The sequence below is a fragment of the Panthera pardus genome, unplaced genomic scaffold (genome assembly GCF_024362965.1).
Source record: "Panthera pardus isolate Hobbes unplaced genomic scaffold, ASM2436296v1 HiC_scaffold_18, whole genome shotgun sequence".
Classification (NCBI taxonomy): domain Eukaryota; kingdom Metazoa; phylum Chordata; class Mammalia; order Carnivora; family Felidae; genus Panthera; species Panthera pardus.
In genome coordinates, this window is record NW_026526743.1 from 33,807,270 (window position 1) to 33,820,369 (window position 13,100).

The 13,100-nt window shown below is 41.4% G+C and overlaps 1 protein-coding gene across 3 annotated transcripts in view; it reads left to right on the forward strand.

Moving 5' to 3' along the window:
* Window positions 1–13,100, forward strand: part of NUP93 (nucleoporin 93) — a 103,877-nt gene that overhangs the window by 49,985 nt on the left and 40,792 nt on the right. The window contains exon 1 of one of the 3 annotated variants that reach the window (XM_019455886.2): window positions 2,804–3,199. The exons of 1 other annotated variant lie outside the window; for it this stretch is intronic. The gene's annotated coding sequence lies outside the window, so the exon portion shown is untranslated. Of the gene's footprint in view, window positions 1–2,803; window positions 3,200–4,799; window positions 4,822–13,100 lie in introns of those variants that run through there. One more of the 3 variants, XM_019455888.2, reaches the window with a different exon arrangement.

The following is a 13,100-nucleotide window of genomic DNA, read 5'->3' on the forward strand; positions in this document are numbered from 1 at the left end:
AAAGGTGTGCTTTGTTGGATTTTGCATAGAATACTGTTTGAGAATCCAAGCCCTCACCTGAAATTCGGAGATCTTTCAAATACACAGAGACCTAAATCCACTTTGTGGCAGTAAGCTCCATCTGTCTTTACACTTTTGGGCGTGTAGATTTTTTATGTAGCGTGTATCTGGTGTACAACTAGCTGTCGTAGTTGGGAATGGTGTGGTGCACAGAGGGTTTTGAAACGTGTCGATCCCTGTGGTCGGAAGGATCCGACATGATCTCCATTTGTATAAACAAGCCCATTTTTATCCCTTATATTAATAAATGCTGAGTTCATTAGTTGTCTACCCTTTTTATTCTAGTTTTTGGTGCTTGGGTCTATATAAACCAAAACAAAAATAAATAATAGACTACCGAATAAACATTTAGGAATTGATCGCCTTATGTTCAGCTAGTGATAAAACAAGTAGAGAAGTGCCTCCTTTGTAAGGTGGCTGCTTTTCAGTGTTTTTATGATCTCTACGTACGTATTCAGGCCCCTGGGGTCTGAAGCAGGTTAGTTAACACTTCTCTGTACCCTCTGCTCCAGGGTCCTTTGCAATCAGAATATTTTGCAACTCATCTGGTTTCCTAGATTGGAGGAAGACAGAATCCGAGCTTGTTTACAATTTGTTCTAGCGTAAAGAAATATCCTGTTAATTTATTTGTTGGCCGTTCTGTCGGAGAAAAATGTCTTAATAGTGACTCAGTGAGGAGGGTTTTTTTAGTAATGAAAGTGGGTTTTCTCACTCTCCTGTAGTGAACTTCAGATGTCTCCCTTGGGAATAGGTTTTAACCATCAGTAAAATTGTTTGACTTAACCACACAGGGGTTTGGGGGTTCTTTTTTTTTCTTGCCCCTTCTGTCCCCAGGCAGAGACTCCTATTGCATACCGACTGGGCTCCAATGCAGTATTTATTTGATCAGAAACAAAAGAGTTTGCTTCTTGCAACGGTTCAGAGAGAGGTCCCCCAGGATTGTCTTTTGTTCGGTAATTGGAGCATAAGCTGAGCCTGGTTAATTTCAAAGCTACCCCCAACACACGTTCCCTTCCCCCCTCCTCCCTTCCTTGTGTGGTTTCTGAGCTGCTAGTGGTACCTTGTATTGGGTCTGGAACAACAACAACAAAAGCTTGAATTGTTCAATGTTAGCTACAACTGCTGTGATACCTGCTATGGCACCTAATAGCACTGTTGGTGCAGTTAATTTTAAGTTAGGGGAAGAAACAAAACTAGAATGCTCTTCCGCTTTACAGTGCTTGTTAACGCATGCACCTCCAAATTATGCACTTGGTGCTATCACAGTGAATAAAACAAAGGAAATCACGAGTTGATTTTTATGTTAGTAGCAGAATTTCTTTCATCGTTATGCACTGTTCAGACCCCAGTGTGTTCCTATGTTCATTCTTTTTCGGTCATGTTTTTTATAAAGGCAGAAATGTCTGCAACATCTCAACTCGGAGCATTTAATTGGCTAAAGTTCTGATGTAAGAAATCTAAGTTAATTATATTAATTGTTTTTCTTTTAAAGCAACAAAGTCTAACTTGGTTCTGCTTCTTTAAATACCAAAATGATGACTGTAGATGAATAAGAAGCCCAGGTAGCCAAATTCTAGATGCTAAGTAGCCAAGTTAATATTTGTATAAAAATATATTACAAAATTGGCAAATACCATGTGTCATTCTGGTTCTGCAGTATAGGTGTTGGTTTTGCAATCAACAGATTGCAATTGTAGGGTTTGTGGTTTTGGTTTTGAAGATGGAAGGGTATTTCTCTCGATTTTTTTTTTTTCCTGCAATCTGCACCATGATAATGATGGTCCACTACCTGACTAGCCTGACTTTAATCATCTGATGCATGGTTCTTCGTGCAGTTTGATCTTTGCTTTTTCACAAGCTTTCTTGAAATTGCACAGTTCTTTGCTGCATTGAGTTTCTTTTAGTGACAATGAAAAGCATATGTTAGTATTTTAATGTAGTGTTTGATTTTCAGGTTATACATTAAAACACAGAAGAAAAAAAAATCCTGTCTGAGGAGCTCTTTTAAAAACCAGTACGGTAGCATGGGAATATTCATTACTTACACATCATATATTTTTCCCTAAATGTTGTACGAAGAAGTGACAGTTGAGCCGAGCATATGTTAATAAAAGGTCTGCATTTTCCTGTGTCACTGACAGTTTCATTGGCTGTATATTCCTGAAACGCAAAATAGCCTCAGTTCTGTTCAAAGCTATAATTAATCTGAATAGTTATTTAAACAGTATTGAAATCTTTTAACTACTGAGAGGCCAAACATTTAAGATGGTGAATGTACTGTTCTGTTTGAAGGATGGTGCAGTTGATGAGGGCACGGCGATCTGAGATGCTTGTGTATGTTGGATCTACACATCCTGTAGGCTAAAATGGCAGAATCTGTCTGCTGCTGTATAAAATCTTTTAACTACCATTTATTTTAGCATCATGGCATGTGCAAATTCCTGCTGCTCAGTTAAGGGACCAGCTTCACAACTGGTGTTACAATCTGTGGCCACAGCATTGCATCACAATGCAGCAAATGCATTTTCCACATTAACCAAACATGACAGCTGAAGCGATTATTAACCATGCAAGATGTCGGAAGTCATCAAAAATTCACATCAGAGTAATTGCAGTGGCTTGGGTCGGAAAAGAAAAAGTATCATAGCATTCCTTGCCTACATGTTGTCTCTCCCCCTCTTAAATCTTAACTTGGTACAGTCCGTTAACAATAAAATACCCTTCTGTAACCTATAAACTGTTACTCCCATCAGTTTGTGCTTTCAAACTGATAGCTGACTTCTCTGAATTTGTGTGGAGCAGCACGAAAGATGACGCTGTGCCCCAGGGGCTGCAGGACACCCTTTTTAAGGGGACCCTGCAGTCTCATTGTCTAATTGGACTCTTTAATGCTTCAGTCATATCACATTTGCAGGGTGTTCTCTTTTCCTTTTTCTTCTTTCTCTCCTCTCTCCATCTCTCTCCTCTCTCCCTTCCTCTTCCTACCCCCCCCCCCACACCCCCTGAATTCTGGCTGTCTGGAGTGGGAAAAACTTGAGCACTGGTTCCAACGGAGCTCATCCCACATAGAAGGTATGGAAGAGCTGCAGTGACCAACAGCATCGACTGGTCTGTAACTCCTAAAATTTGAGAGCTGCAGGTAGGATTACCTATGTTTTGTAAAGAAATTAAGAGAAATGCACCCTAGTAAATAGAGTGACAGCATGTTGTTGCAGTACCTTTGAAAGACGAGATCTTGGCTTGTTTAAAATTTCAAGGTAAATTCAGAAGATTTAACTCATTTGATAGAAAAAGTACTTGATTCTCCTGAGAATTGTTCAGATTTGTGCCTTGTCATTCTAATATTTTTCTTAAAAAAATCCATTGGGTGGGGCAGAGAGGTATTTGCTTAAAGATTTAAATAGTTGGTTATTTTGGATTTTTCAGACTTCATCTTTAAGTAATAAGTAGTATGGACTTTGTAAGGTTTTTTTAAAAAGATGCATGTGAAGTATAGAATTCTTATATGAGGTAAAATATTAAAATAGAATTTCCTTTTGATAAAACCAGATCCTTTGGGATTGTAGGTGACTCTGTGTGTGTGTGTGTGTGTGTGTGTGTGTGTGTGTGTGTATTATGCCTTAATCATTTATATTTTGTTATAGGGAGGAAGTAATATTGGAAGTATTTGGGATTATCTCACAGGAAATGCTTTAGCATAAAGCTTTAAATAAGAATTAAATAATAACATCAAAGATAAGGGTTTTTAAGTATTATCAGGTAGGCGATTTAAATTAAGGTAGTTACTTTTTCTTTCTTAAATTCATCCTCAAAAGAGTACGAGTCCTTTAAGTATATTTCACATTTTTGGTGTAGAGAATGTGATTTCAGTACATGAGATGAAAACTTCCTAAGTCATGTAAGCATTATCTGGAGGGTAATAAAATTATAAATGTTGCCTATAACACTTTTAATACCTTGATTAATATCAGAGTTGAAAATGCTTTTAATCAGCGTTAAAAAGCAGCTTGCTTGTTGCCTTCCCTTACAAACAACAGAAAAAGACAGTGATGTATAGCTTTTTATCCCAAGGAATGTATTTGTATCATGGGACCTGTAGGGTCTAGACTTCTTTCTGCAGCAGGGACTTGGAAATTGCTCACCTAGTTGAGAGATTAAGCTCTCTTCAGAGGTGGGGGACTTTCTGTACTCTTAACAATAGGAAGATTTGAGGAGCTGTCAAGTGGGGAACGGAGGAGAGCTGCTCAGGGAAGGGAGAGGAACTGAGAATTTTGCTCATCTCAGCATTGGAGATCTGGATTTGCCCACGACTAAGATTCCTTTAAAACTCTGACCCAGTGCAGCATTGCAAAGAATTGATTTGTGAGATGAGACAATGAGCTGTGGTTTGCATTTTGTAAAGATGGAGGAAACCTCTAACACTGACCCTGTATGGGAGATGACTCAATTATCCGTGCCTTGGTACAATTGCAAATTATTTTCCTTTGTCTGAAGTGGGTGGATGCCAGCGCCTTCATCAGAGCTCCTTAATTTAATGTATGGAAAATGTCTCAGCCACCATTTTTAACAATTAGCTGTATCATGGTTGAGGTGAGCTGCATTCTGAAGGCAGCTGCAGGGCCATTTCATTTACATTCGGCTCTGTGGCACAAGAGCTTTGTGACTGTAAAACTCAGAAAATGAATTTGCATACCGCATAGAAGAGTTCTCTAAGAGGGTGGAGAATATTCTCAGAAAGAAAATGGAATCCTTTTGTCTACAGTAAGTATTTCTCATATACTCATATAGCGGGGAGAGATTGAAAATTTGTCTTTGGTTGAAAGGGCAAAATAGACTTTTAAATGAATGCTGCAAATATTAAAGGTGTAACAGAGGTTCTTGGGTGTATTTTTTTTATGTGTGTGTCAGAAACCAAGTGTAAGATATATATACATGTGTATATATATATATATGTTTGGAATATAGGTTCTATGAATGATTTTAACACATGTTTTCAATTCATTATTTGGTAATTTAAGTTAATGAGAGGTATGAATCTATCACTAGTCAAAAGGTGAAAATGACACTTGGGATAAAAAAAAATCCAAATATGCTATATTTAAGAGTTCAGGCATCTTTTCACGGTCTTTTACAAAGAGTTTGTTTTTCAATCCTGAAGAAAATTGCTGGATTTTAATTTAGTTTTTGTTTTGTTTTGTTTTTAGAAGAAAACCCTTCCATGTTAATGATCTGTAGTAGCTGATTGAAATATATAAGAAAAAGTGTTTTAACAAAACAAGATTTTGTCCTAAAAGATCAATAGATTGAGACTTTCACTCTCTTTAATGGGGATAATTCTTAGTGTCTTCTGTTTAATTAATAGTTGTGACTTCAAAGCTACTTGTGGAAAACTCTTGTTTGTGATAGTAAGCTTAGAGATCTCGATTCTTAAAATTAATTGGATTTGACTGGCTTATTCCTTTGTTCCTTTATGCTGTTCCTAAGAGAAGTAAGTGGATTTTAACTTCGACTTCTGTGTTTATTTTTTTTAAGGCACTTAACCCTGAAGAATGTATAGTAAGTGTATTTTACAGTAAACTGTACCATGAAGAATTTGCTCAAAATGCTTTAGTAGCTGTTTCAGGAGTTGAATCTTCACAGAACTGAGTATCCGAGAATCCTTTTAACTTGATACCAAATTTATAAAGCCAGCTGTTCCTGCAAGTCCTACTGCTCTAGCTGTTATTCATCCTACTCACTAAATGCTGGTTTTCTCTAATTGATAGATGTTTTTGAAACTAAGGGAGAGGAGGATTTTGAAATAGGAAGGCTCACTTTCCTGAGCCCTGTTCAGAATCCTACAAAGATTCCATAAATCTTATATAAATCTCAGGGTTGCAGCAGAAGAGCCTAGATCTCTGTATAATTTTTGTAACCCTGGGAAGGACATTTAATATATTAATTGTTTAGATGTGTGGTAGAATGCAAAGGGATTCCTTCCCCTTGATTTTCACAAGGCTTGCACTTAGAAATAAAAGAGTTCTGGGGCAGCAAACTAGAACTCCCATTTTAACTGCAGCTTTGCTTGCATAAAATGGTTGGTTGGATGGCTTGACGGGTGTCACAAAGCCTTCCATTGAAATTTTTAAAGTAAAACTTGGTTGAAGATTCTGATCTTATTTTCTTTCTCTGGCTTTATGTAAATCACATACAAGGTACTCTGGGGAGATAGCAGAGACCCAGTTGCTTTCCGGTGCTTTGCCTCTACCATGGTCTACTCAAGTTTGGCTCCTGGGAAGAGGCTCTCCTTTCTCATACTTATGGGGGGTTCCCGAGTCTCTTCAATCTAGAAGCTCTTCGGTTTTCTCATGCAGTTTTAGCCTAGCTGCTAATAAAGAGTCAGGGGCTCGCTCTTTTTGCTACAAAAAAAAATGTTCATATCAAACCTTTGAATGCTCTGGCAGTGCCATAATGTAGATAAGCAAGCATGTCGGCCAGCCCGCTAGAAACATTCCGTGGCACTAAGATGGCAGTGAGGAAGGAGTAAAATGGCGTCACCACGAACACTGTGATAAGAGGTGGAGCGCATGAGTTATTTTTCTTTAATCAAGTTTGAGGACACCTCTAGTAGCACTGCTTTGCCAATTTACAGTTGTTTTTTTATCCTGTTTGAAGATGGAAATTTTGAGATTTTCCTGAAGTAAAAGACTTAATTAGCATTTATATCTCAATAGCTTCCGATTGTTCCTTTTAAGAAATTGGTGACAGATATGGATAAAATACATTTTTTAATATTTCATATTAGTGCTTTTGAAACTCCTTGCTTTGTGTTTTCTTCTTTCTTTAAAAAAAACGTAGAAACATAACTTCTTCCAGTAGAGGATGGATTTTAGAAAACAGGACAGTACGAGTCTCCTTTATGACAAGATGAAGCCAGCATTCCTATGAAAAGATGTTATTTGTTTTTGAGTCTGTTTTCATTCTAGCTCTGTGTGGGCTTTGGTTATTTTATATTTAAAATATATGTTGCCACCTTCAAAACCCAAGTTCATTTCTTTGTGGTTCAAGGTATGGATTATTTTGGAAGTGAACTGTAGTCATGGTAGTAGGACAATGCTAATTTCTTACCTGTTCCCATGTCTCATGGAGTTGGAATTTCGGGAGCCGGCCTCAGAGTTTATGAAGTATTATCAGCTCATCTTGCAGTTAGATACAGTACGGTTTACAGTAGTTAAATAACTTTCTCAAGGTCATCCATCTGGAAAGCAGTTGATTTGCCCTAACTTCAGGCCACCTGACTCCTTATCTTTGCTGTGCTCTGTATGCTACTGTCTACATCTGATTGCCTGTCTTTCTCTTTGTGGGCTCACTGGTGACTGGTGGCCCTAATGGATTGAGCTTTCGGCAAAACTTATATTTACTTCAGCCGCTTAACTCATGGAGATGTTCCTACTCGTCTTGCCAGAAATGACTTAATTGAACTGTGCCTGGAGTCTTCCCGGGCCTGTGTTGATAGGCATTTATAAATTTGTCATTTATAAACGAACATTGAAAAATAAGGCATTCTGCAAGTTGAGCTTTTAGGTCCATTATGTTGTCTCAGCTCAGAGGAGGAAGTGCTCATCTCCTGGGATAGTCATGAGCGTCACGTCCGTCTGCCCCGAGCTTCGATGGAGCCGGGCATTCTGACGTCCCCTCCCAGCAGATCATTCCTCCAGCTGTAAGGTATGAGGAATCCTGTAGTGCAAGCTTGTCCCTTTTCCTAGTAAGGATGGGCTGGGCGAAAAGTCAGTTTCAGGCTGTTTGTATTCGTAAAGTGGTCTTGCTCTCTCTCCCGTTGTTTGTATTTGCCACTCCAGCTAAGCAGTGTTTTCTGTTTCCTGTACCCATGGTGATTAATGGTGAATGGTGTATCCTGTGGTATTCCCTCAACACTGACAGGGTGAAGTCAAAACGTTTCCAAGCTTGAGGTTTTAGAGAGTGCAATCCCAACGACTGTTAGCAGGGCAGAAGCCAGAAGCGTACCGTGGCAAATTCCATGCAAGACAACGGAAGTTAGAAAAGTCTCTGGCTCGTTTTAGTGGACTCCAGACAAATGTCTGAAAAAGAATTTCTGAATAAGAAGAAACTGCAGCAAAACCAAAGCTCCCTTTTCTGTGACGGCCATGATGATCCGTCCCGTAGGCATAGGCAGTGCTGCATAGTGGGAGGGGCTGTGATTTCCGACTGCAGTGTGAGTGACTGACACCGTGTGCCAGTAGGGAGTTAATATGACACGTGGTTCTCAAACATGGCCTTCCCCAGCGGCGCGCCTTTTGCTTGCTAAGTAGAACTGGATCTTGAGCGCTGTGGAGACGGCCTGGCATGGCCTGGCCAAACCCACTAGGTTCCCACCTCACTGGCTTGGAGACACACCCTCCGCTGTCGACTCTCACAACCCCCCAGATCTTGCTTTTGTTTCCTGTTTCCAAAGGGAAAAGACACTAGATAGCAAAGCAGGGGATCTGTGGCTTGTTTTTTTAATACAATATGAGGTTGTTTTACTGAGTTCTTTTAGAGTGGGTTTGGGGGATGGTGGGGGCAGTGGTGGCCACGATAAAGGCCATTATTGGAGCATTCCCATTTTATACCGCAGTGCGTTTTGAGTACCCAAGGTTCTTTGAATGTGGACCGATCCATCTCCAAGATGGAAATCAGTTCCTCAAAGACCTATTAAAACATTTTTATCATCCCTTAATGCGTATCCTCCTTTTCTTACCTTCCTGTCACTTCAGGTGGCTATGGGATTAATATTTTTTCGATCTGTTCATACCCTTGAGTGAGGAGAGGGTTCTGGTGCTGGTTTTTAAAGCCAGACATACTTTGCCACACTGTTACATACCATTTGCAAAACTACATTGAAGTTTTCTTTTCAGAATCCCCCCGTTCTTATGTCCCCAAAGGTTAGCCCGAGCAAGTGCACTAGTTTTTTTTGGTGATGGCAGGGAGGGGGGTGCGCAGGGAGATAAAATGTTCAGAGTTGCTGACCTTGCTTTCTCCCATGGGGCCACCTCAACAGTCTGAGAACAGTTGGCCGGCTGCCCTCCCTCCATCTCTGTCTTGGCTTCTAGTGTTCCTGTTCTTCCCTGCCCCACTTCTAGTAGTGGAGAGAGAAGAGGATGGCCAGCAGAGGCCCAAGCCACTGCAGCGTGGCACATCCTGCCGCATCATGGCCTCTTTCACTAGGACACAGGCTCTGGCTTGTTTTTCATGAAGTGGTAAGGTTATCAGCACTGAGCAAGCCACATCATCTCCCCAGACCTCTTGTGACCAGCAGGGGAAACTCATTTATGCAACCCTGAAAGGTTACTGCAGGGCTTTGCTGGATTTGGGAGGCGGGGAGGGGTGTTCTGCCGAAAACATTTTTTCCTCCCTAGTGCCTAAATCGCCCTCGTTTATGATCCTACTCGTCTATATTGTGCCCTTAATACTTGATCCCCCTCTGCACGTGGCCCCCAATGACTGAGCTGAACAGATTGCTTTCCTTTCCTGGATGGCCAGAGGTAGGTAACATAACAGGACTGCCCTGGGCTCCCTGCAAGGGCACAGCTGGGTTTGCAGCGGTAGCACAAGCGATTTAAATGGCCCTCACAGGGGGGACAGCCCTTACTTAACCTCAGCCTTACTTTGCATGGACAGTAACTCAAAGTGCTGATAAGCAGCCCTTGCTTCATGACTTGGTGTAGAAATAGGAAGAGGCATCTAGTAGTTATGTGCCTACATTGTGTTGACAAGGGAGGTGTGCTGTGCCCTCCTGCACCCCTCACTACCGCACACGGGACTGGCATGTCCCCGTTCTCAAAAACCTTCCCTTCTGGGTCATGGTGAGTCCCGCCTCTTACATTGTCTTTCTTTACTCAGTACTGAAAATCTTGGAAGTTGGGTTTTTGTTCTATGGTAATTACTTTCCCTTCTCTTTCTCTTCTTCATTCTTCTGTGGGTTGGAGAAGATAATAGGAAGGGGTCCACAAAAGGCAGTAGGTGGACTCGTGTGAATGGCTCTCTCAAAGGCCTGTGGCTTTTCCAGACGGCACAGACAGGTGAGGTGGAATTTCATCACGCCTGGATTGGCATGCCCTTGAAGAGACCAGGCATGCCAGCCCCCTTAAGTCAGTGCTGCCCAGAAGGCCCTAGGCAGATCCAGAAGGAGGCACTACTCAGAGCTGTGTGTTCTTAGGTTTAGAATCTCCTTGGACACATTGAGGTAGATTTAACTTGTGAGAATTTGTAGACCATTCTTTAAACCAATTTGAATTATGGGAGCAACTGATTTGTTTTGCCTTAATGGACCCAGATCTGTCACCTGATTGCGTGGTCCTTTGTTTAGCCCAGGAGTAGAAACCATGTACAAAAGGGGACCCTGAAGCCTGACAGTGACAGATGGCCTGGTGCCCATGCGGCGCCATGTTACAGCGACAGGGTTTGCCACCTGTGGCTCCAGAGCTGCCTGCAGGCCTATGGATCTGCTGAGCTGGCAAATGGTGGGACTCACAGCCACTCTTGCAGGGTCTGCTGCCACCTGCTGAATGAGAGTGGCTAGACTTTTGCATAAAAGCACAGTGAAAGATCCTACAACAGCATTAAAAACATGGTACAGTTGGTGATGTCAGCTGCCAGCTTAGCACTGCTTTTTGCAGGGGGATTTTTTTTTTTTTTAACACTTATTTTTGAGCAAGACAGAGCGTGAGTGGGGAAGGGGCGGAGGGGGTGGGGCGGACACAGAATCCGAAGCAGGCTCCGGGCTCCGAGCTGTCAGCACAGAGCCCGACGCGGGGCTCGAACTCACAGACTGCGAGATCATGACCTGAACCAAAGTCGGACACCCAACCGACTGAGCCACCCAGGTGCCCTGCAGGGGGATTTTTTTTTTTTTTATGTTTTTATGTTTTTATTTTTTTATTTTTTAATATATGAAATTTATTGTCACATTGGTTTCCATACAACACCCAGTGCTCATCCCAAAAGGTGCCCTCCTCAATACCCATCACCCACCCTCCCCTCCCTCCCACCCCCCATCAACCCTCAGTTTGTTCTCAGTTTTTAACAGTCTCTTATGCTTTGGCTCTCTCCCACTCTAACCTCTTTTTCTTTTTTTTTTCTTTTTTCCTTCCCCTCCAGGGGGATTTTTTAAAGACCTCTATCTGTGCATCTGCTTTTCAAAATATGATGCGGTCTGTGAAGAACAGTTTAAAGTATTAAACTTTTGTAGAAAACAAGCTATGGGATTGACTCTAAATACCTGAGTTGCAGGATAAAGCCTGGATTTGCTATTCATATCGTATTCCTTGCAAAAGAAGATTTCACCGTCTCTTAGGCGTTTTAGGCTGACATTTTATGTATTCTTACTGTATTGCGTTAAATATTTCTCTGATGAAATTACCAAACATGCTATAAGACCATATGAAATCCCCCCAGATTTTAAAAATGTTTAAATTTAAAAATTTCTCTGTTCATCTTTTAGGCTTTATCAGTAATGAACATCTCTTTGCACCTGCAAATTCCTCGAGGCGTTCTCCGTGGGCACCACAAGGGAGCTAATGAAAAGCGTGTCCACGCCATCTGATAGGCCCAGCGGCTCTGAGCACTGGCAGGGTTTCCGTTGTGCCCATCTGAAAACAGCATCTTGCTTTGTCCTTCCTCACTTTCTCCTCCAGTAGCAGTTTTACTTTTGTAAAAAATTCACCCAGGAGAAGGTTTCAGAAGAGGTCATTTGTTCAGAAATTGGGAAGATGGGAAATTTAGGAGAGGTTAAGGGAATAAGCATTTTACTCAGAAGGAGCAGAAGCAGGATAATGGGTATAACTCACACTCCTGTCTTTTTAGAAATCAGACACTTCTCCGTTTCACTATCTAAAGGTAATGGCTACTTGCCGTGCTTATTGGAATTCTGGTTTCCATCTTGGAACAGACCCTCTTGAGGATTCCGTCTGTTAAGCTTATTTTTTGATCTGCTTAGTTTTCTTTTCCTTGTTTCATTACCTTCTTAGCTGTTGCTTGTATCTTGGCAATGTTTTTTTAATCCACAGTGACCATTTTCTCCTGTCACTGCTTGCTTGTGTTATTATTTTGGTTTGGAATATTGGTTACAGATCTATTAATTTGTACATTGTATGAAATGAGAGAAGATACAAGGCTTTTACAGCACTCACTATGTGTTTTTGTCAGATACCTTCTCGTAGGCAGTCTGGCCTGCTGTGGGGGCTTCACTTTGAATTTTTGACAGAGTAGATTGCCGTTGACAGTTGATCTTTTGAAGGGGAAGAGACACGGAATGGTCTTTTGTGTTTTGAAGGGGAAGGAGCATGTAAAATACGGCTTTTGCCATATCATTGTATCTTTTTTGTTTAATTTTTTAACGGCCAGGAAATCTGTGTTCAGAGTCTTCATTTCAAACTGTTTACGTAACTGTCCGGCAGAGCACTTCTTCCTCGTAGACGGGAAGCACTTTTCGCCATCTTACTTTCCTAGCTAAAATGGACACCAGAATTCTTCTCCCAGAGACCCTTATTTCTCACAGTTCTCACTTTTGGGAAGCAAATAAGCTAAGAGAATTTGGCCATTTGACAAAAACATCCCTGTGCCCACTCCCGTCTTCTGCAGTAGGAGTTAGCTGCCACTTGTATTCTGAGACCCAGTCTGCCTGGTGACTAAAAATAAGGCCGTTTCATGCCTGTCTTTCCCAACGTGCGCCATTTCAAAGCTCGTTCGGCTGTCAGGTACCTGAGATGTAACCACACGTTTTTTAGGAGAGTTGGCTTAGCTTGCGGTTATGTTCTGGGTGGTTCTTGGTTAGTACAGGTGTCCTTTGCTTTTCAAAAGTTTGTGTTATGCCACTTTGCTTTTATAAAAGACCTACATTAGTACCTGTGTGCTAACCAAAAGAAATTCAAAGAGGACTTTTGTTTTTATGAAAAAGGTGAAAAGCAAAAATAGCCTTCAGCATCTGTTTTGTAGCAAGCAGTTAGAGAGGCAGCGTGCACTGGGCAGTGGCGGCGAAAGCAGCATCACCAGACTCCTTCCCT